The 22,520-nt window shown below is 40.1% G+C and overlaps 1 protein-coding gene across 8 annotated transcripts in view; it reads left to right on the top strand.

Moving 5' to 3' along the window:
* The window catches only part of LOC123518581 (transient receptor potential cation channel trpm-like), a 119,497-nt gene that overhangs the window by 35,907 nt on the left and 61,070 nt on the right, over window positions 1–22,520 (top strand). The window contains exon 6 of one of the 8 annotated variants that reach the window (XM_045279461.1): window positions 19,036–19,092. The exons of the other annotated variants lie outside the window; for them this stretch is intronic. The gene's annotated coding sequence lies outside the window, so the exon portion shown is untranslated. The remainder of the gene's footprint in view (window positions 1–19,035; window positions 19,093–22,520) is intronic. 8 annotated transcript variants of the gene reach the window in all.

Below are 22,520 nucleotides of genomic sequence, written 5' to 3'. Positions count from 1 at the left end.
GAAGTTTAGAGGGCAAGGCGTCAGGGTAGAGATAAGACAAGACTGGACTGGACTGGACTGGAATGGAGTAGATTGATGTAAAGTGGACTGGATAAAGGTGGAGTGAGGTGGAATTGACCGGAGAAGAGTTGTGGACTTAAGTGGAGTAGATTTGAGTAAAATAGTATAAAGTATGATTAGGCGCACCAACTTTTTTTTTTCTGACTAATCTTTTTAATCGGTTTCTCTTTATAACTATTTGATATGTGAGTTACACGTCACGTTGCAGTTGTGTAACTCTACAAATAAGTCACGAATCAGTCGCTTTTATTTTTTGTTTTTTTAATAATTTTCTCCTTTTCAGCTCCTTAATCCCTTCAGTACCGTGACGCATTTACATATTCATTCTGGTTAATATGAAAGAATATATGATATATGAAAGAAAAACTAAGGTGAAATCCAAATGCAATAAAACAAAACAAAAAGAGAGATTAATCGTTGTCTCTTGTGAGGTGAAGAATGAATTAAGAAACTACAATACTGAAAACAAATTCTTGAAAAGTAATTATAAAAAAGAAATGTTTTTGATGATAATTTGTGCAGATTGTCAGGACGCTAATACTCAAACTGACTTAACAGCGAGGGAGGAAACACTGGCACAGGAGGGAGAGAGAGAGAGGAGAAGAGAGAGAGAAGAGGAGAGAGAGGGAGGAGGAGGTAAGACGAGTGCATGTTACTAGAGGCCCCAAGAGGATTACATCTGACAAAAGCTTTACTGGGGCAGTGTTGAATTACCTGCACTGCTCCTCCTCCTCCTCCTCCTCCTCCTCCTCCTCCTCCTCCTCCTCCTCCTCCTCCTCGTCTTCTTTTCTTTCTTTTTACTTATTCTTTTGTTTACTTTTTTGCTGTTCTTCTTCTTCTTCTTCTTCTTCTTCTTCTTCTTCTTCTTCTTCTTCGCCTATATTTAGTCAACATCGCCATCGTCATCACCGTCATCATCATCATCATCATCATCATTACAACTTATGGCCTCGTCCTCCTTTTCCTGAGCGGATGCAATTACAACCACACACACACACACACACACACACACACACACACACACACACACACACACACACACACACACACACACACACACACACACACACACACACACACACACACAGATAGATACATAGATAGATACATAGATAGATAGATTGATTGCTAGAGAGAGAGAGAGAGAGAGAGAGAGAGAGAGAGAGAGAGAGAGAGAGAGAGAGAGAGAGAGAGAGAGAGATCTAAAACTAAAAGATTATTTAAAGTGAATGAATTGAAAATATAAAAGTAACACTCAAGGACACTTTCATACACACACACACACACACACACACACACACACACACACACACACACACACACACACACACACACACACCTATCCAATATCTTCCCTATTTATACTTTTAGCACGTAAAAATGAAATGAAATAATAATAATAATAATAATAATAATAATAATAATGATAATAATAATAATAATAAGATAAATGAAATGAAAATAGTTATAACATGAACTCTTCCTTACAAACACTTAACCATTTGTCTTTATTACCATCGTGTTTTTTTTCCTGTTTTATCTGAGAGTGGAACATAAAAAGAAAACAACTACACGCACAGCTTCCAACATAACGGGAAAGAGATGGTAATTAACCCGCATTTCTACCTTGCATTTGGGCATGATTAGATTTATTTACATTAGGAAGTGACTATGGAGGTCAGAAGATCAATGGCCACAGTCCTCAATTGAATCTCTACGTAAGTTTCTGAAGCTGTATAGATTCACCAAATAGTAACCAGAATGAATATGGAAATGCGTTGTGGTACTGAAGGGGCTAATTAGTTATGAAATCGAGGGGTATGTCAATGGCATGGAGTCGTAATCAGGTCGTGAGTGCCGAGTCATTAAGGAGCTTGGAAAATAGAAAAAAAGATAGGTTATGGGTATTCATGGATGGGGATAATGGATGGGCAATGGATACGTATATTTGTATGTATAACTGCTTCGTTGGTATTGTCATCTTTACTCAGCATTCAGAGTAAAACAAAGCAATGACTATCGGTATTCATGGATGAGGATAATGGATGGAAAATAGATACGTATGTTTGTTTGTAGTACTGTTTCATTGTTATTGTCATTTTTACTCAATATTCAGAGAAGAAAAAAAAAAAAAAAATAAGATAGAATAAAGACAGACTATAAGGGAATGAGGAATAATGCACGGAAATAGATTCATGTGTGTGTTTGTATAACCTCTTCACTGCTATCATCATCTCTACTCAACATTCAGAGCAAAACAAAATGATACACCACGAATATTCAAGGATGAGGACAATAGATACGTATGTTTGTATGTATAACTGCTTCATTGGTATCTTTATTCATCATTTAAAGTGAAAAACCCTCGAAAACCGCTTCACTGCTATCATCATCTCTTCTCAACATTCAGAGCGTGCACCGTTAAAGGAAAGAAAAATAAATGAATAAAACAATAAAGATACGAGGTTAATGTTATAATCCAGTCTACAATATTACTTACCCACCAAACTGAACCATAAAAAAGTACCACACAAAAACAAAGTGATTATGAGAAAACTAGTTAAGAAGGTGTCACGTAAATAGAACTAATGACTTCTTGCAGCTTCCCTAACGTTACTTAATACTGTTCCCTCATTATTCCCTTGGTGGTGGTGGTGGTGGTGGTAGTGATGGTGGTGGTGTTTTATGTACGGGAAGTGTTAGGTATCCAGTAAGGGGACGAGGTGTGTGTGTGTGTGTGTGTGTGTGTGTGTGTGTGTGTGTGTGTGTGTGTGTGTGTGTGTGTGTGTGTGTGTGTGTGTGTGTGTGTGTGTGTGTGTGTGTGTGTGTGTGTGTGTGTGTTATTGGAGGTGTTTTAGGTAGCGAAAGAGTCCAAGGCACCGCTATTAACTTGTTTTATTGCCACTTCGCGCCAAGATCGTCTGCTTCATGGCGAGGCAAAAGTTACAAGGTGGGATACTGTTTCTTGTTAATCGATGCTTTTTTTTTTTTTTTTTTTTTTTAATAGCGCTGCCTGGAATGAGAGGAGGAGGAGGAGGAATAGGAATACAAAGGAAAGACCAAGCAACAACAGCCCCTGGGGTCCTTACTAGGCTGCTTGGGTAACTATTCTATACTAGCTACACAGTGTGAGAGACAGGACAGGAAAGCAGAGGGCTCCTCCCACCCACCCATCCCACCAGCCGAAGCCGGCCGGAAAAGGAAAGGCACCATGTGGTATTGAAAAACCAATGGAATTTTAGAGGATAGAGAAAGGAAATTGTAATCTACGTCTACTCTTGTTTGTGGGGGACTATGTAGGTGCTTGACGGTTATGTAGTGTGGTGAATGTGCGTGTGGGTGGAGTCACAGTGTGGATGTCGGAGGAGGAGGATGAGGAGGAGGAGGAGGAGGAGGAGGATGATGAGGAGGAGGAGGAGGAAAGGAGAGATAGAGTGGAAAGAAAGGAAAGAGAAGAGGAGAGGTGTTAAGTAAGGAAAGGTGAAAGATATAAGATAAGTAAAAGAAGGAGCATAGGAAAGGAAAGGAAGGAAGAAGGAAATCATGTTAGAGGAAGAGGAAAGGTAAAAGGAAAGAAGGAGGAAAAAAGTGAATAGAGGATAGGAAAGAAGAAAAATGGGGTGAGGAGAATAGAAAAAAAGAAAAGAAGGATGGGGAGGAGGGAAGGAGGTAAAAGCAGGTGATATGAGGAGGAGGAAAAGAAAAGGAAGGAAATGAAAGGAGAATTGACTTGAATGGCGAAGAGAGTTTTACGTAAAAATGAAGGGGAGATTCAGATGAAGGCGGTCAGAGTGAAGCCTCGAGATAATGGGCTGCTTCTTCTTCAAAGCTTCGAATATTAATGAGACTTGGTGCCAGCGTGTCGAGCAAGGTTACATTGAAATCATCTTCGTCCTCCTCCTCCTCCTGTTGTTGTTGTTGTTCTTCTTCTTCTCTTCCTCCTCCTCCTCCTCCTCCTCCTCCTCCTCCTCCTCTGTTATCCCCATTTACTCTAAAGTCTCAAATATTTTCGCCTTGATATCATCTTTGTTGTTTTTCTTTCTTGTATACAACTTCTTTATTTTTTCTTTTCTTTCGTTTCTAGTTTTCCTTTTTCCTCTTGTCCTTGTCTCTAAATATTTCCGCCAACATCTTATACAATTTTCTCTGGCTGGCTGGCTGGCTGGCTGGCTGGCTGGCTTTCTAGCTGTCTGTCTGTCTGTCTCTGGCTAGCTGGCTGTTTGGCTGTATTTCTCTCTCTCTCTCTCTCTCTCTCTCTCTCTCTCTCTCTCTCTCTCTCTCTCTCTCTCTCTCCTCCTTATTCCTTATTATTCTTATTATTGTATTCTCCTCCTCCTCCAAAACCTCCTCCTCCTCCTCCTCCTCCTCCTCCTCCTCCTCCTCCTCCTCCTCCTCCTCCTCCTCCAGTGCTAGCTATTCTCCACACTCTTCTTCAGAACCATTACTGCACTTACCGTCTCTCTCTCTCTCTCTCTCTCTCTCTCTCTCTCTCTCTCTCTCTCTCTCTCTCTCTCTCTCTCTCTCTCTCTCTCTCTCTCTCTCTCTCTCTCTCTCTCTCTCTCTCTCTCTCTCTCTCTCTCTCTCTCTCTCTCTCTGTGTGTGTGTGTGTATGTGTCCATATGTCAGTTGAAGTATGTGTGTCTTATAGTGCATTCTTATTTGCCTGCATGCCTTCGTGTCTCTTTGTGTCTGTCTTAACGTGTGTCTGTCTTAATCCCTTTCTTTCTGTCTCTAAATGTCTGTCTGTGTGTCTGCATTCATGTTTTCCTCCTTCCTTTCATTTTTTTTTTTTTTTTCTCTCTGTGAACGGTCTTGAAGTTTCATCGTTCCTTTGTTCTCTCTTTTGATCACTTGTCTCTCGCCTTTCATGGTCACTGGTTTGCATCGAGTCTGCCTTGTAATGTTTTTTTTTTTTATTATTTATACTTTTTTCTTCTTTTTACATCATATCCAGCATTTTTCCATCTGTTAAGCCTGATTCTCTCTCTCTCTCTCTCTCTCTCTCTCTCTCTCTCTCTCTCTCTCTCTCTCTCTCTCTCTCTCTCTCTCTCTCTCTCTCTCTCTCTTGCTGCAATAAACTTCCTCCTTCCAATACTATTACCTCCCTGAAATCTTCCTTCCTTCCTTTCCCTCCTCCTCCTCCTCCTCCTCCTCCTCCTCCTCCTCCTCCTCCCTTTCCTTCCTTTTCTCTCTCTATTTCCCTCCTTTCTTTTTATCTCTCTTTCCCCTATACGTTCATTTTTCTCTCTCCCTTTCTTCCTTATCTTTTGTATCTTTCACGTACATTCTCTTCTTTCTTCATTCTAATATCTCTCTTCATTTCTTCTGGCATCATTGCATTCTCACTTCTTTCCTTTTCATTTCTCCTTCCTCTTCCATTATTATCATGTTCCTTATACTTCTCCTTTTCTCACTTCATTGAATACTTTTTCCTCGCCTTGCTTGTCCTCCTCCTCCTCCTCCTCCTCCTCCTCCTCCTCCTCCTCCTATTCCCTCTGTTATCACCATATTCCTCATTCTCTTTCTCTTTGTAATGATTCTCTCTCTCTCTTTCTCTCTCTCTCTTTCTCTGTCTCTCTCTTTCACCACGTCTTCACCAGAACCACCACCACCACCACCACCTTTTACTGCTCCTCCTCTTCCTCTTCTTGCTGCTGCCTCTCACATCCGAAGGTTACGTCACAGCAGAGTAGATGTCCTTGGAAATCGTGCTGTATTTTCCGGTTTTATTTTTTTATGTATTTGTCCTTCCCCTCCTCCTCCCTCTGCCCCGCCTTCGTGGCCGCCGTCAGGAGCAGACACACACCAGACCAGTTTGTTGGGGGGGAGGGGGGGAGATGTGCCCCACACTTACTGAGGGGAGAGGTGAGTAGGGAAGAGTGGAGGAGAGGGGAGAACTAGGGTAGGAGGGGAAAGAGGCAAGGAGGGGTAACTGGATCCGCAGAGAGAGAGAGAGAGAGAGAGAGAGAGAGAGAGAGAGAGAGAGAGAGAGAGAGAGAGAGAGAGAGAGGAAACCAAAATCAGCGAAGGGAAGTAGAAAGAGAGTCTAGAGAGAGAGAGAGAGAGAGAGAGAGAGAGAGAGAGAGAGAGAGAGAGAGAGAGAGAGAGAAATAAGTAAGAGAGAGAACTGAACGATAATAAATCCACCTGCTGGAAGGAAGGAGGAGGAGGAGGAGGAAGAGGAGGAGGAAAATGATGGAGGAGGAGGAGGAGGAGGAAGAAGAAGAAGAAGAAGAAGAAGAAGAAGAAGAAGAAGAAGAAGAAGAAGAAGAAGAAGAAGAAGAAGAAACAAAAATGATGGAAGAGGTCAAAAAAGAAGAAAAAATGGATAGGAAGAGAGAAAAAAAAAGTTTACACAGAGAAGAAGAGTAAAAAGAAAAAGCAAGAGGGGAAAAAATCAGTTTATACGTAGACATGATGAGGAAGAGGAAGAGGAAAAAAAAAAAAGATCAAAAGAAAAGGTAGAGGGAAATCGAATTTATGAGCTGCCCTTTCATCCAGCGTTTGGAGGTGAAACCAGATAGATAAGATTGTTACATAGGCTAACCTTTTTGTGGCTGACACGCGGAGGTAACAGCCGGCCAGCCCAACCCCAAAAGCCCCTTCCAGAAGAAAATCGTTGTTTGGTTCCTCTTTGCTATTCTTTCTCGTATCGTAATGGCGCAGGTTACCGTTAGTTAGAAATAAGAAGTCAGAGATGTACTGTATTTATTTGTACAGTTATTTATTTCATTTGTCTTTTCCTCAATTATTACTTTGCATTTTATTATATTTTTTGCCTCATTTCTCTTTTTTTTCAATTTATTTTCTTTCTTTTGTTAATCTATTAATTTTTGAGAGAATTATTGTTAGGGCTTTTGGAGAGAGAGAGAGAGAGAGAGAGAGAGAGAGAGAGAGAGAGAGAGAGAGAGAGAGAGAGAGAGAGAGAGAGACTTTTATTGGTGGACGTCAGATGATGGAGGAGAAAGAAGGTAGGTGAAATGTGTGTGTGTGTGTGTGTGTGTGTGTGTGTGTGTGTGTGTGCGTGTGTGTGTGAGCGCGTGCCTGCATGCCGTGTGCTAACAGAATTGCATTTTCCTCCTTTCGCTTTTACATTTTTTTTTTTTTGCTTCGATATTAAAATTTCCTCCTCTTCTTGTCCTTCAACGAAAATAAACCAAAGAAGATAAAATCATTTGCGAAATGGTGGTGGTGGTGGTGGTGGTGGTGGTTGGGATGATGGTAGTGGTGGTGATGATGGTAGTGGTGGTTGGGATGGTGGAGATAGTGGTAGTGGTGGTGGTGGTGATAGTGATGATAAAGATTCCAATTTTCCAAACTCGTACGTCAAACAATACTCGTTCTTTTTATTCCGTTCCAGTTCTGTTGCAATCTCTTTGTTTCCATTCCAACCTCTTTCCAGCCCTTTCCATCTCTTCTTAGCCTTCTTCCACCCACTTTCCAGCACGTGCCACCTCATTCCAGTCACCTCCCCTGCATCTCTAAGCACATTCCATCTTCTTATAACATTCCAGCACTTTTCCTTCACTTCTTATCCTGTTCAAGCCCTTTCCAGCACATTTATACAATTTTCAAGGGCATTCAAGTTCTTTGCAATAGATCTAAACCCATTCCAGATCTTTGCAGAATATCTAAGCTCATTCCAGGTCTTTCCAGCTCTTCTTATACCATTCCAGTTCCTTTCCACCACTTCTAATTTCATTCCAGCCCTTTTTCCCAGCTCTTCTATCTTTTTGTCACCTCTGTTCCAGGTCATTTATAACTTTCGTGTTCATTTTCAGTTGTCTTTTCAGCGCTATCGTATTTTGTTGCAGGTTCTGACAAGCCCCTTTCCAGTTTGTTCCAGTATCCAGGCCTCCGCTTTCTCTCTCTCTCTCTCTCTCTCTCTCTCTCTCTCTCTCTCTCTCTCTCTCTCTCTCTCTCTCTCTCTCTCTCTCTCTCTCTCTCTCTCTCTCTCTCTCTCTCTCTCTATTCCCTGAAGCTTTATCCGTAAAACAAAATGTATAATCTCATTTACAATTCCAGAGAGAGAGAGAGAGAGAGAGAGAGAGAGAGAATATTATTAACCTAAAGACCTACGGAATGAAAGCCTTAAAGAAAATGAAACGACACTGAATTAATCTGAAAAAATATATATATAGACTCCCCAAAAAAAGTTAAAAAGATAAAATGCAACCTGAAAAAAAAAGAAAAAAAAAGAAAAAATAAACATACTCGCGTGCCTAGGTAACAAATGGTGGTGATTTTTGACGTGGCTTGATGTTGATGCCTCGAAATGGTGAAGAGTGAAGGGTGAAGGGTGAAGAGTGTCGTGTCATGAGAGGTGAGGATGGTGAGTGAGTGGAGCGTGGACTGGAGCAGGGCTGGGATGCAATGTGACGAGCTGATAACAACGAACGGGAGGCGAAATGAATCAGAATAAATATAATGTTACTGATGTGATGTAGAAATGTACGTTGTGGTGTGGTATATGTACACTTTGGATTCTATAGTGAGGTGTGTGTGTGTGTGTGTGTGTGTGTGTGTGTGTGTGTGTGTGTGTGTGTGTGTGTGTGTGTGTGTGTGTGTGTGTGTGTGTGTGTGTGTGTGTGTGCTGCTGTGTTTATTGCTGCTACAACTGCTGATTCTATTCCTGCTATTTCTACTACTGTTGCTTTTATTTCCTGTACTTCTTTTAACTACTGCAAACCTAACCTAACCATTACTATTTGTTCTCTTACCACCATTACTACTACTACTACTACTACTACTACTACCACCACCACCACTACTACTACTGCTACTACTATTACTACTTCACACCACCACCACACACCCGTCACAGACACAAGTTGGACGCGTCAGTAATTTTTTTTTTTAGCTTATAGAGACTTTTGGAAGCTGTCAGTCCTCACAAGTTCAGGGTGAGCGAACCTTGATTTTTTTCCACCCCTGAGGAAGCAAGCAGCCAAACCAACCAACCGACAAACAGACGAGTCAATAAATAATACCACGCCTTTTCTGTGCTTTACGTGACCTGAAAAGAAAAAAAAATCAGTAATGTAAAAAAAATAATAAATACAAAAATGAAAAAAATTAAAAAAAAAATGGCATATTAATGAACAAAATTAAAGAAGCAATGTCTCTTTTTATACATCACGTGACCTAGAAGCACACACAAACAAGGAAACAATTAAGATAGCAAATTAATGTAAAAAAATATTAAAATAATGAATGTTATACTAACAAACAAATAGATAACACCCATAGTAGTAGTAGTAGTAGTAGTAGTAGTTATAGTAATAATGAGAAGTAGTAGTAGTAGTAGTAGTAGTAATAGTAGTAGTAGTAATATTAGTAGTTGTAGTAAGAAGTAGTAGTAGTAGTAGTAGTAGTAGTAGTAGTAGTAGTAGTAGTAGTAGTAGTAGTAGTAGTAGTAGTAGTAGTAGTAGTAGTAGTAGTAGTAGTCGTAGTAGTAGTAGTAATAGCAATAGTAGTAGTAGTAGTAGTAGTAGTAGTAGTAGTAGTAGTAGTAATAGTAGCAATAGTAGTAGTAGTAGTTGTTTTTGTTCTTGTAGTAATAAACGACTATTATATCATAGATTGCATAACCCGGGAAAGAAAAATGTAAAAAGAAAAAAAATAATAAACAATCGGATTATGAACGTAGAGCAAATTCCTCTCGGCTTTTCCATAAATGAGTCGTGAAATTTAATGCTATTGTCGATGGTAGCTAATTAATGCACCCTCACGTCTTCATTCTCCATGCTGCCTTTTATTATTATTATTATTTTTTTTTTTTTCCATTTACCTTCGTCTCATAAATAACCTTGGGAATAATTTATGGAGAATTGTTGGTACTCATTTTCTTGCTTCAATGGATATTCTCTCTCTCTCTCTCTCTCTCTCTCTCTCTCTCTCTCTCTCTCTCTCTCTCTCTCTCTCTCTCTCTCTCTCTCTCTCTCTCTCTCTCTCACTCCTCCTCCTCCTCCTCCTCCTCCTCCTCCTCCTCCTGTCCTGTGTGTGTGTGTGTGTGTGTGTGTGTGTGTGTGTGTGTGTGTGTGTGTGTGTGTGTGTGTGTGTGTGAGAGAGAGAGAGAGAGAGAGAGAGAGAGAGAGAGAGAGAGAGAGAGAGAGTAAAGCAATTAGGAGAAAACGAAAGAGGCTGTGGAGGATGAGGGATAATGAGCGAAGGATCCTGTAACACACACACACACACACACACACCTGCACGTGAACTTTAACCATTTTTACGAGACAGTTTGGAAAAGATTAGAGAAATACACTTGGCAGAAAAAAATAAAGAGAATCCCGAGAAATATAAGAAAGCAAGGAGAAAATAAGAGAGTGTGAGAAAGAAAGTTAATAGTGTAAAAGATTCTCCGTAAAAGACACACGTGGCGAAATGAAAGAAAATAAAAAGAAAAAGGTTTCGTATATATATATTTTTTTTAGTGTTGGGTTTATTCTTTTGTAATATGTGATGTGGCTGTTGCTTCTATTACGCTATGTCTTACTGGGGACATATATAATTCTACTATTACTACTACTATTTCTACTACTACCACTACTACTACTACTTCTACTACTACTACTACTACTACTTCCACTTCCACTTCTACTTCTACTACTACTACTACTACTACTACTACTACTGTTGACATCCACACTCCCAACACACAGCGTCAGTCAGTCAGTCAGTCACACTCTCGGTGGTGAGACTGTAATATTCTGTGCTGACTCAAGGGATCTGAGGAGTTATCTCTTTATTTTGGGAACCAGGAGTATGATATCGATGAGGTGAGAGAGAGAGAGAGAGAGAGAGAGAGAGAGAGAGAGAGAGAGAGTGTTAGAGTTGTCCAACGCCCATTGTTCCTTTGCTGAGTATAGGTCTTGTCAGCTTTCATCTGCTTATCTCACTTCACCCTCCACACTCCACACACACACACACACACACACACACACACACACACACACACACACACACACACACACACACACACACACACACACACACACACACACACACACACACCGCCATGAGTCAAGGTTACAAAGGTTAGTCTTGAGTCAAGTCGGAAGAAAGGAGAATAAATGACGTGAGAGTGACGTGTGATATTGTAGTGCTAGTAAACAACGTTATTATGAGACTAAAGGAAAGGTAGAGACAAACAATGAGCCTCCAGAAAGAAAGTTATGACTCTTATAGACACAGACGCACAGACAGACATATTGATATATAGACATTAACATTCACTGTTTTCATTATGATATTTTATTGTTATTTTAAAAGTTGGTGGTTGATTTTAGTTGTTTTAAGGAGTTTGGCATGAGCATTACAAACTTACGCAAGAACAATTAGGTGAGCAAATACACACACACACACACACACACACACACACACACACACACACACACACACACACACACACACACAATTTATTTTTTAAGTTTTTGTGGCGTACAATAATACAAGGTCTGATGAATAGTTGTTGTTGTTATTGTTGTTGTTGTTATTGTTGTTGTTGTTGTTGTTGTTTTTGTTGTTTTGATGGTAATAGTAACAATGGTGATAGTATTGGTGCGGGTTGTGTGTGATGTGTTTGGTGGTGGCGATGGTGGTGACAGTGGAAGTGGTGGTAGTAATGGTGGTAATGATAGTGGTGGTGGTGGTGGTGGTGGTGGTGGTGTGTAGGGGAGTAGCACCAACGGATGTAACCATTTCCGTTCTCTGGTAATTTCTCTTACCCTTTTTTTTTTCCTATTTTCACTTTTTCATCCATATATCCTTCTCTCCTTTCTTTCTTTCTTTTATGCTTTCCTGCTATTAATCATTCCAGGAAATCTTGTCACCACCACAATCACCGTCGCCGCCGCCGCACCCACCACCTCACTTTACCCCTTCACTTAAATTTTGTAAGGCTTATAAAAAATGTGTGACCTTAGATTGTTTAGCATATATCAGAGGATCAAATGTTAAAAGAAGGATATAATGAAAAGGCAGTTCTTCTCATCTTTCTTTCCTGGTGTGAGTCACCAGCGAAAGACGTGGCTTTGTGTGTGTTCCTTGAGCTTCAAATGACAACTTTCTTCATAAAAACGAGTATGTAAGAATTGCTTCTGTATCTGAATTTTTCCTCGATATACTGAATACTGAGAACTGAGAAGGAAAACTGCAAGCATATGAAATACTTAGTGTAAGAAAGAATTGTATTAAATTATGGTACATTATCGAATACGAAATAATTTAGTGAAGGATGAAGAAGATAAATAATGGAAGGGGTAAGTGAAATGTAGTGTCTTCTCTGTGCAAAGTACCTGGTGAAAAAAAGTAAACAAGAAAAAAAGAAACATAAAGTGAAGTGAAAAAGAAGTGGTTTACTCAAGGATATGTGAATAATGGATAGATGGAAAGAATCAGATGAAATGATGAGTGCCTCGTCTATGGATATGTATAATAACAAGTGAAAGAATTAAGCAACAAGGAAAAAAAACATTAGAAACCAAATTTTAGAAAAAAGCTTATTTCACAAGGATATAAGAAAAAACTAGAAATAAAACGAACAGATAAATAAAGAATAAGCTAAAAATGGAAGCTGGAACTAAAACAAAATAAGAAAAATTGTTAGACGACGAAACAAGAAAGAAGTCTGTTGTTCGTGGAATTAAAACCAAAACGAAACAAAAAATATAATAAAACAAAGGGATTAATTAAAAGTAAAGCTAACAAATGAATGCTGAAACTTAAAAAAAAAAGAAAAGTAATTGCATTGAATGAAACTAAAAGTCCAACCCCATAAAAACGAGAGAAAAAAATATATTGAAGCCTTCACAAAAAAAAAGTTAAAATGCAAAAAAAGAGATGGGAAAACGTGACACAAAAGGTAAATAGATGAAAGCCTGCTGACTGTTTATTTATTTATCTACTAGTTATTTTTTTTTACCAGTGTGCGCAGCGTTAGTGAAATACATAGAGCCATACATATACATACATATCCCTCCATGTGGAAATCATGGAGTCTGTTTTCATGTGTGGTGCTATCTCTCTCTCTCTCTCTCTCTCTCTCTCTCTCTCTCTCTCTCTCTCTCTCTCTCTCTCTCTCTCTCTCTCTCTCTCTCTCTCTCTCTCTCTCTCTCTCTCTCTCTCTCTCTCTCTCTCTCTCTCTCTCTCCCCCCCAATTGTCTGTTTGTCAGGCTGTGTGTATGTCTACCTCTCTACCTACCTATCTCTCTGTCTTTCTAGGTGTATATCTGTCGCTCTGTCTTTCTATCGGTCTATCTTTCTGCCTATCTTCTATTTGTCTATCTGTCTACCTAGAGCGTTGTGGTGAAGCGGCTTTGCTCCTTTGATGTGGGACAAACTATCAACTGTTTGGCTGACTGTCAGGCTGGATTAATTTCTCACTTAATTAAGACTGCCACAACGCTGAGAGATGTACAAAGCTATACGCTGCATTATTGTGTGTGTGTCAGTCTGTGTGCATGTAGGTGAGCCGCTTGGAGGGACAACGCTAGAAGGACAAGAAATGCCAGTGTTTCATATCGCTAGTGTACACCATAAGAATAAATAAAGAAGGAAGGAAGGGAGCTTACAAGTAGTCTTCAGATATTCCTGTGGTATTTCCTATTACGAAACATATCAACTTATTTCTTGGAGTGATGAAAGCAGAAGGAAAAGAAAACGAAAAAGCAATGTCAGTGTTTCAAATTCCTTAGTTTTACACCATCAGAAAATAAAGGTAGTCTGCAAAAAGCCTTCATATATACAAGCGGTATTTCCTGTTACGAAAAGTACCAACTTGTTTCCACCTCTCATCCTCATCTGTAAATTTTGCAACTTGGACTTTTGCTGAGCACGATGACGAGGAGAAGAAGGTGCTTGACTAAAGTACAAGGAGGAGGAAGAAAAGCAACTGCAGCTCAGCAAGAGAGAGAGAGAGAGAGAGAGAGAGAGAGAGAGAGAGAGAGAGAGAGAGAGAGAGAGAGAGAGAGAGAGTGTGTGTGTGTGTGTGTGTGTGTGTGTGTGTGTGTGTGTGTGTGTGGAGAGGGGGACTTAAAAGGCTTATTAGAATCGTTGGCGAAATGGTCTGCGGCTTTCGTTAGTTATGCAGACTGAAGGCAGAACGAAATATTCTCCCGTACTGGTCTTAGAGTTTTGCTAGGAGGGTGTGGCCGCAGGGAGGAAGAGAGGTGAAAGTGATGGTTAGAGAAAATGATACGTGAATCTCAGGTCAATTATTGTTTTTCTGTTTCGATATTTGCGTGTCGATTGTCAGAAGATGTGAGTGAATGTATGTGTACTAAGAACCGTGTTTGTATTAATGTATTTTGTATGTGTATTGACTTAACCCTTGCCATGTGTGTGTGTGTGTGTGTCTTTGTGTGTGTGTGTGTGTGTGTGTGTGTGTAAGCTAGTAATCACACACACACACACACACACACACACACACACACACACACATCATTACTTAATACTCTCTCTCTCTCTCTCTCTCTCTCTCTCTCTCTCTCTCTCTCTCTCTCTCTCTCTCTCTCTCTCTCTCTCTCTCTCTCTCTCTCTCTCTCTCTCTCTCTCTCTCTCTACCGTGTCTTTGTTTTATTTCCTTCGTCGCATTTTAATCCCTTTCTGTTTTTATCCTCAACTTTGCTTTTCTTATTCGTATTTTTTATTTGTGTATTTTTAAATTTTTCGTTCTTTTGTCATACTCAAAATTTCTTACTTCCACTTTCTCTCAATTTCTCTGCAATTATTTGTTTTGTTTTGTGTCTCTTTTGTTTAAGGTTAGGTCTTTTGTATGTTCCTTTTTCATTTTCAACCTCCATTGTTATATATTTTTCTCTCTTTTGTATTCATTTTTGTCATTTTTTTTCATATTTTCTCCCTTTTCCCATTCAGTCCCTCCTTACTGATTTTTTTTTTCAAGTTTTCAATTATAAAAGTTTTCTCTTCTGTTTTTTTTTTTTTGGGTGTGTGTGTGTTTGTTTTTACTATTGTACTTATTCATTTCTTTATTCATTTCATATTTGCCGTGTTCATTGCGTTCCCTTTGTTGCTCGCTCTTTGTTCCTCATAGGTGTTTTTTTCATCTCTCGTCTTGCTTTTACATGTATCTCTTTGTTACTTTGACTTATTTCATCTATTTTATTTAACTCTTTTTTTTCTCTTTACGTTTATTATCCTCTCTTCCTTGTTTACATTATTCATCATGTGTTTTTTTTTTCTTACTTTGTTATTCATCTCCTTTTCTTTTTTTTTACCTCGATTATTATTTTTTTCTTGTTACTTCCTTGATGCGTTAGACCATTCTCATTACTGCATCCATTTTTCTTTGTCTGTTTTTTTATTTTTTTTTTTTACACGACCCGCTGTAAGTTATTCATTCATTCCCTATTTCCTTGGCATCATTGTGTTAATTGCTTCATTTTTCATTGACACACACACACACACACACACACACACACACACACACACACACACACACACACACACTCTCTCTCTCTCTCTCTCTCTGGTCCTGTCTGTCTGTTTGTCTGAGATCTTTCCCTATTATTCCTTCCTCATTCTCCTGGTCCTCGTTTCCTTTGTTTGGTCAGCCGCTCTTCCTGGTCTTGCTGGTCTGAAGGGCAGCACGAGGAATGGAGGGACAGATGTGGTTGTGCCTTCGTCGTGAGCCGCTGCAGGAGTCCTGTATTGATTGTGTCGGTCACGAGCAGGCAGGGAGAGAAGGAGGGGCCGAGAGAGGGACACACACACACACACACACACACACACACACACACACACACACACACACACACACACACACACACACACACACACACACACACACACACACACACAGGGGCATAGGAGAGAGAGAGAGAGAGAGAGAGAGAGAGAGAGAGAGAGAGAGAGAGAGAGAGAGAGAGAGAGAGAGAGAGAGAGAGAAAATGGAAAAGCATAAAAGAAGAACGATGTTTATGGGTAAAGTAGGCAAAGGAAGGAAGGAGAATAAGAAAAAGGAAAAGAAGAAACAAGGAAAGAGAAATAGGAAAAAGGATTGGTGAAGGATGATGATGATGATGATGATGATGATGATGATGATGATGGTGAACACGTGGGAGAAAAAGGAACACAAGACAGAAGAGCGAAGAGGAGGAGAGGGAAAAAGAAAAAGGAGAAATGTAGAAAGACAAATGGAAAAAAAAAATGGAGAAGGAGGAGGACGAAGAAGAAGAAAAAGAAAGACATAAGCAGAACGAACGAAGATGAAGATAAAGAGAGAGAGTGAAAATAAAGAAAACAAATGCAGGGAGACAAAATGAAAAAAAAAATATTGGAGAAGGAAAAGGAAGAGGGGAGGAAAAGCAGAAACATAGGAAAGAAGAACGAATAGGAAAAAGAAAGAAAGATGATAAATGAAGAAAGAAGCAAGAGAAGGCAAAGAGTAGAAAAAAGAGTGCGGAGGAAGGAATAAAGATCATAGGAGAAAGTTATGAGAAAGACAAAGAGGTGGAGAAGAGAGAGGGAGATTTGGAGAAGGTGGAGGAGGCAGACAACTTGTGGACTCGCGGAGGAAGGATAGGAGAAGAGGAAACAAAGAGAAAGGAATGAGAGGAAGACGAGAAGGCAAGAATATTAAGGAAGCAAAAGGCATGGATAGCAATTGAGGGGAAGAAAAAGAAGGAAGAAGAGGAAGAGGAAGTGAAATACGTAATAAAAGTGAAGTTTAGCGAAATTTGACTAGAAAAAAAAGGGCAAGAGATGAATGGGGTAATTTGAGGTGAAAGAAAATTAAAACACACACACACACACACACACACACACACACACACACACACACACACACACACACACACACACACACACACACACACACACACACACACACACGAAAGACTGCAAAAATAAACAAAAAAAGTGAAACGGAAATAGAAAAGGAAGAAGAGGAAGAGGTAAAAGGAGAAAATCAGGAGAAAAAAATAAGGAAGAAGAGAATGTGAAAGAAGAAAAAGGAGTTGGAAAAAGTAAAGAAAAAAGAAACAGAAAATAAAGCTGGAGACAAAGACAAAACGGACAATTTGAAGTGAAAGGGAAATAGAAGAGGGAGAGAAAACGAAAGAAGACGAAAAAAAAAACAATAAAAATGAGAGAGAGAGAGAGAGAGAGAGAGAGAGAGAGAGAGAGAGAGAGAGAGGTAAACAAAGAAAGGAAAAAAGAACATAAGAAAGCCACTAGAGGAAGGGTTTAGCATTAAGGGTCACACTGTCAATGGTCAGTGGCGGCATTATGAAGTCACTGAAATGGAGGACCAAATAGAAAGAGAACTTTGAATACCAACCTTCACTTTTCTCTCCTCTGACTAACGTGAAAAAAGTTGACGAGGCAGGCAGGCCATTAAAGAGCGAAATAGCCCAAGGAAAATTTAAGATTACGTGATTGGACAGAGAGAGAGAGAGAGAGAGAGAGAGAGAGAGAGAGAGAGAGAGAGAGAGAGAGAGAGATGCAGGAACAATAGCAAAACAGCATTATCTCCAATGGGATACAGATGCAACACCCGTACAATAGATTCTCTCTCTCTCTCTCTCTCTCTCTCTCTCTCTCTGGTCACGATTAATTCCTTTGTGTGTAACAATAATAACAATAATAATAATAATGATTGACAATAATAATAATAATAATAATAATAATAATAATAATAATAATAATAATAACAATAATGATAATAAATGTTAATAATAGTTTATTGTGTGTGTGTGTGTGTGTGTGTGTGTGTGTGTGTGTGTGTGTGTGTGTGTGTGTGTGTGTGTGTGTGTGTGTCTGGGCGAGATGTATGATATTCCCTGTACTTGGCAATAATGAATAGTTGATAATAAGCTTATGGAGTTGTGTCCGTGACGTTGTTTTGAAGGATACACGAGGACGGATTAGTATGTTTGTAAAGGCAGTGATGGTGGTGGCAGTGATGGTGATGGTGGTGGTGGTGGTGACGACGGTACGAGTAATGATGGTGGTGGTGGTGATGGTGATTATATCCAAAGTAGTGTTATTAGCAAGCTTGATAGCCTGGCGTTAAGGAAATGATGGAGCTATTTATTGTAGTAGTAGTAGTAGTAGTAGTAGTAGTAGTAGTAGTAGTAGTAGTAGTAGTCATGTTAATATAGCTGGTCAATTAGTTTGTTGGATAGGCAGTTAGTTATTGTGTTTATTTATGATGATAGTCGTATTAGAAACAAAAATAATGGTGGTGGTGGTGGTGGTGGTGGTGGTGGAAGAGGCATGAGTAATGAGTCACGAGTGTAGATGACAAAGAAATACTGAATGAGTCATTTTAATAATTGTGGTGGTGGAGGTGTTGGTGACGCAGTAACAGTAATGGTGTAATGGTGGGTGTGTGAGTGTAGCGAGTGAGTTAATGTTGCTTGTAATGGTGAGTAAGTGAAAGAAAAATAAGTGTGAGTTATTGGAGGTGGGAAGTGAGTAACAGCAGCGAGTAAGTGAGAGAAGGTGGGTTTGTGAGTAAGTAGCGGTGTAGTGAGTGAGTTAACAGGTCGTGCAGGTAATGGTGATGAGTAAGAGTAGGGCGGTGGTGCAGGTGAGAGAGTGACTTAATAGGTGAGTCAATGTGGGAAATGAGGCGCCAACAGGTTGCTTAGGAATGCGTGCTGATCAATACTCACTGCCGAACGATATTACTGTTAGAGAGAGAGAGAGAGAGAGAGAGAGAGAGAGAGAGAGAGAGTGCTGTGAAGATAAACATACCGCTTCCAATGAATAATCGAACAGTGCGTGGAAATAAATGATGAAGATAAAACATTCACGAGAAGAAATGCATACAGGAGCTCTGTTTTCCTTCGCCTTTTCCTCCTCCTCCTCCTCCTCCTCCTCCTCCTCCTCCTCCTCCTTCTCCTCCTCCTCCAATCCTCAATCCTTCACATATACAAGAGACAATGATTTTGATTTTGTCTCCTTGTATAATGTACGTGAACACTTAAGATGTTTTTTGTTTTGTTTCAGGTACGTACTTGTGTTCAGTGAGTTCCCGTGCGTGGAGGCGGTGAGTCAGCAAAGCAGGTTAGTGTACGTAAATAGATGAATAGATAGAGTTTTAGATAGATAGATAGATAGACAGATAGACAAATATAGATACAAACCTTAAAATACAACTAAGTGCTTGAAAATATGAACTTCAGAACAAAACAAAGAGAAAGAGATAAAAATGAAAGTTAAAGTTAAAAGGACGACAGAAGACACAAATTCCACATGAAACGTTAAGAGAGAGAGAGAGAGAGAGAGAGAGAGAGTGTGGGGACGTTGACCTCGCTTTACCCTGCCTGCCTCGCCCTGATTCCCTCCCACCATCCCCCTCTCCCATCTACTCTCTTTGCCACGCCCCAGACCCCTCCCTCTTCGTCCATCTCCTCCCCATCCTCTTCCTCCTCTTCCTCCTGCTCCTCCTGTCCTGTCCTCCCCAGTACCACAAAAACCCGCCCACCAAACGACTTCTGTTCCCCTCTCCATCGTTACACAGGTGTCTGCTGCCTCTTACAATGCTTTCAGATATTAAACTCTTGCTCTATCCAATGCTTTCTCCTTCTCCCGTCTCCTCTCCTTCCTGTTAACTCTTGATTCAGACCGTAAGCAATCTGTGTCTCTCCATTTAGTCTTTTAAGTAGTAAATCCCTGCTCTTTCCATTTTTTTTCTTTTTATTTATCATTTATTTGAAGCGTAACATTTCTCACAACTCTCTCTGTCTCTCGTTCTCTTCTAAGTAAGTTGTATGTACTTTCAAATGTCCCTCAGTCATTTCTCATTTGTTTTGATTCCTTCTGTTCATAGATGTACCATTCTTTCCAGTTCTATCCAGTTTCTCTCTCTCTCTCTCTCTCTCTCTCTCTCTCTCTCTCTCTCTCTCTCTCTCTCTCTCTCTCTCTCTCTCTCTCTCTCTCTCTCTCTCTTCTTACTTCAATTGCAGCTTCTTCTCCAGCTCTTCTTTGTTCATTTTTTCTTTCCTTTCAATCCAATCCTTTTCTCCTCCTCCTCCTCCTCCTCCTTTCAACCCAAGTTTCCGTCTCTGAACCCTGAAGCCATTCCCTTATTTTTCCATTTCCAGCATCCTTCTGCCCATTTTTGGCGTCTTTCCTGCCATTCTTCGCCTCGCCCCATTTTCAGACCCATGCACCTCTCCCGCTAGTGTCTTCTAACTCACACCTCCTTGACATTCACTCCGTATATATCTCTAAGTCTACCTAAGCTCCGCCACTCACGTCTCCTTCTCGTCCTTCTCTTCCCTCTCTTCGTTCTCTTCTTGCAGTCAGAGTTCGATCTTTAGACTCCTCTCGGACCCAAAATTTGCTCTTCTCCAGGCTCTACTCTCATCCCGGCAGGCGTACTCGAGCTCAGTCTAGCCAGCGTAGTCCCACATAGGCAGCCAGTCTCATATTTTTATTTCCTGGTTTTTTTATATTCCTAACTCTCCTATTCCTCATCCGTTCATGGGCAGTTGCAAGTTTTTTCTTTGTCTCGTAGTTCTGTGTTCAAAGCTAACCTCTTAACTTTTTTTTTTTATATATTTTTTCCCCATTTGTTTTTATATTGATGGGCTTTCGTTTCTCGTTTCTTCCTTTCCTTCCTTTCCATTCCCACGGCTCGCCTCGTCTTATCTCATCCTGTCTGGTTATATACTCTCGCTCGCCTTCCCTCTCGTTCCATCTCTTGTGGGTCTTTTTTCGTCGTATGTGATAATTAGGTCTTCCTCCACGATACCTGTGTGTGTGTGTGTGTGTGTGTGTGTGTGTGTGTGTGTGTGTGTGTGTGTGTGTGTGTGTGTGTGTGTGTGTGTGTGTGTGTGTGCGTGCGTGAATTAACGTACGTCTTTCAGAGTTACTCACGTGTTCTTAAGCGAATTTTATTAAGGAGAAAATTAGTTATGTTCCTCTCTCTCTCTCTCTCTCTCTCTCTCTCTCTCTCTCTCTCTCTCTCTCTCTCTCTCTCTCTCTCTCTCTCTCCTCTCTCTTTTTTGCTCCAATTTTCTCTCCTCTCAATCCATTTCTCGTCGTCGTCGTCGTCCTCGTCCTCGTCCTCCTCCTCCTCCTTCCTCCTCCTCCTCCTCCTCCTCCTCCTCCTCCTCCTCCTCCTCCTCCTCCCACGTTCATGTAAGGAATGTGTGGTGGTTATATGAACAAGTGTTAGGTAAGTCGTAACAAGAGAAACAGGTGTGTGTGTGTGTGTGTGTGTGTGTGTGTGTGTGTGTGTGTGTGTGTGTGTGTGTGTGTGTGTTCGTTCGTATGAGAGAGAGAGAGAGAGAGAGAGAGAGAGAGAGAGAGAGAGAGAGAGAGAGAGAGAGAGAGAAGGTAAACTTTTACGATTTGAATAAGGAGATAAAAAAGGGGATGAAGATTAAGAAGAAAGAAGGAAGAAGAGGAAGAGGAAAGAAGGATAAGGATAAGGAAATTAAAAGTATGGAGATAAAAGAAGGAGGAGTAGGAAGAGGAGGAGAAAGAGGATAAGAAAGGTAGGAATTGAAGTTTACATCCAAATGAAATAAAGTGTGGATAGAAATGACGGAAAATTGTGGAGTAAGAAAACAGAAAAAAAAAACAGAGAAGGAAAATTTAAGGCATACGAAATAATGAGATAAATTCAAAGAATGAAAAAGGAATAAGAGAAGGGTCAGAACAGAAAAAAAGGCCTCATTCGAAGGAGATTGCAAAAGAAAGAGAACGAGGAAATAGAAAAAAGTATGAAGAAGGGAAACAAAACGAAAAAAAAATAGAAATAATAGAGAAGGAGGAAAAATTAAGCATATGAAGGAGATCATAAGGAGAAAGAAAATGACGGGAACCAGATTCAAAGACAAAAATAAAGAGAATAAAAAAAAACTTGTAGATAAAAGGAAAGTAAAAAAGGGAAAAATGTGTAAGTGAAGGTGAGAAGATAACTGCTTCCTCCTCTCCTCAGTCAGCTACCAGAGAAAGGCTTGAGGAACATTGGGTAGGCATACAGACACGTGGGAAAGCAACCTGATTCAATGAAGTCAGGAAGGGATACATGATGGGAGAACAACCACTTCCCGGGTACCTCCAATAGTCTGTGTTTAGAAGGCTCACTTTGTAAAGATGGTTAGGCGAAGTGAGTGAGAAATACGAGGCGAAGGAAATTAAAGAAAGGAATTACACTCCATGAATAACAAGAGAAATTAACAAAAATGAAGAAAAATGCTGCAAATACTGTGACTTCTTCAGTAAAATTACACGTTTTGATATTTATTTTGCTTACTATTTGGGGATTTTATACAGCTTCAGAAACTTGTGTGGGGATTAAAGCTGTAGCTATTAATATTTTCACCTCTATAGACCATTCCTAATGTAAATAAAAATCGTCAGATTAAAATCAAAACTCATGGTAAAAGTGCATCTCAATACTGAAGGGGTTAAATTGTATGTCCCTTAGCAAAGATGAGTGGAGCACAACTAGGTCGGTGAGTGATGCCCTGCGCCGA

This window comes from Portunus trituberculatus, chromosome 44 (assembly GCF_017591435.1).
Source record: "Portunus trituberculatus isolate SZX2019 chromosome 44, ASM1759143v1, whole genome shotgun sequence".
NCBI classification, from domain to species: Eukaryota; Metazoa; Arthropoda; class Malacostraca; order Decapoda; family Portunidae; genus Portunus; species Portunus trituberculatus.
Note: the sequence above shows the minus strand (reverse complement) of the source record. Positions and strands in the feature narration are given on the sequence as shown.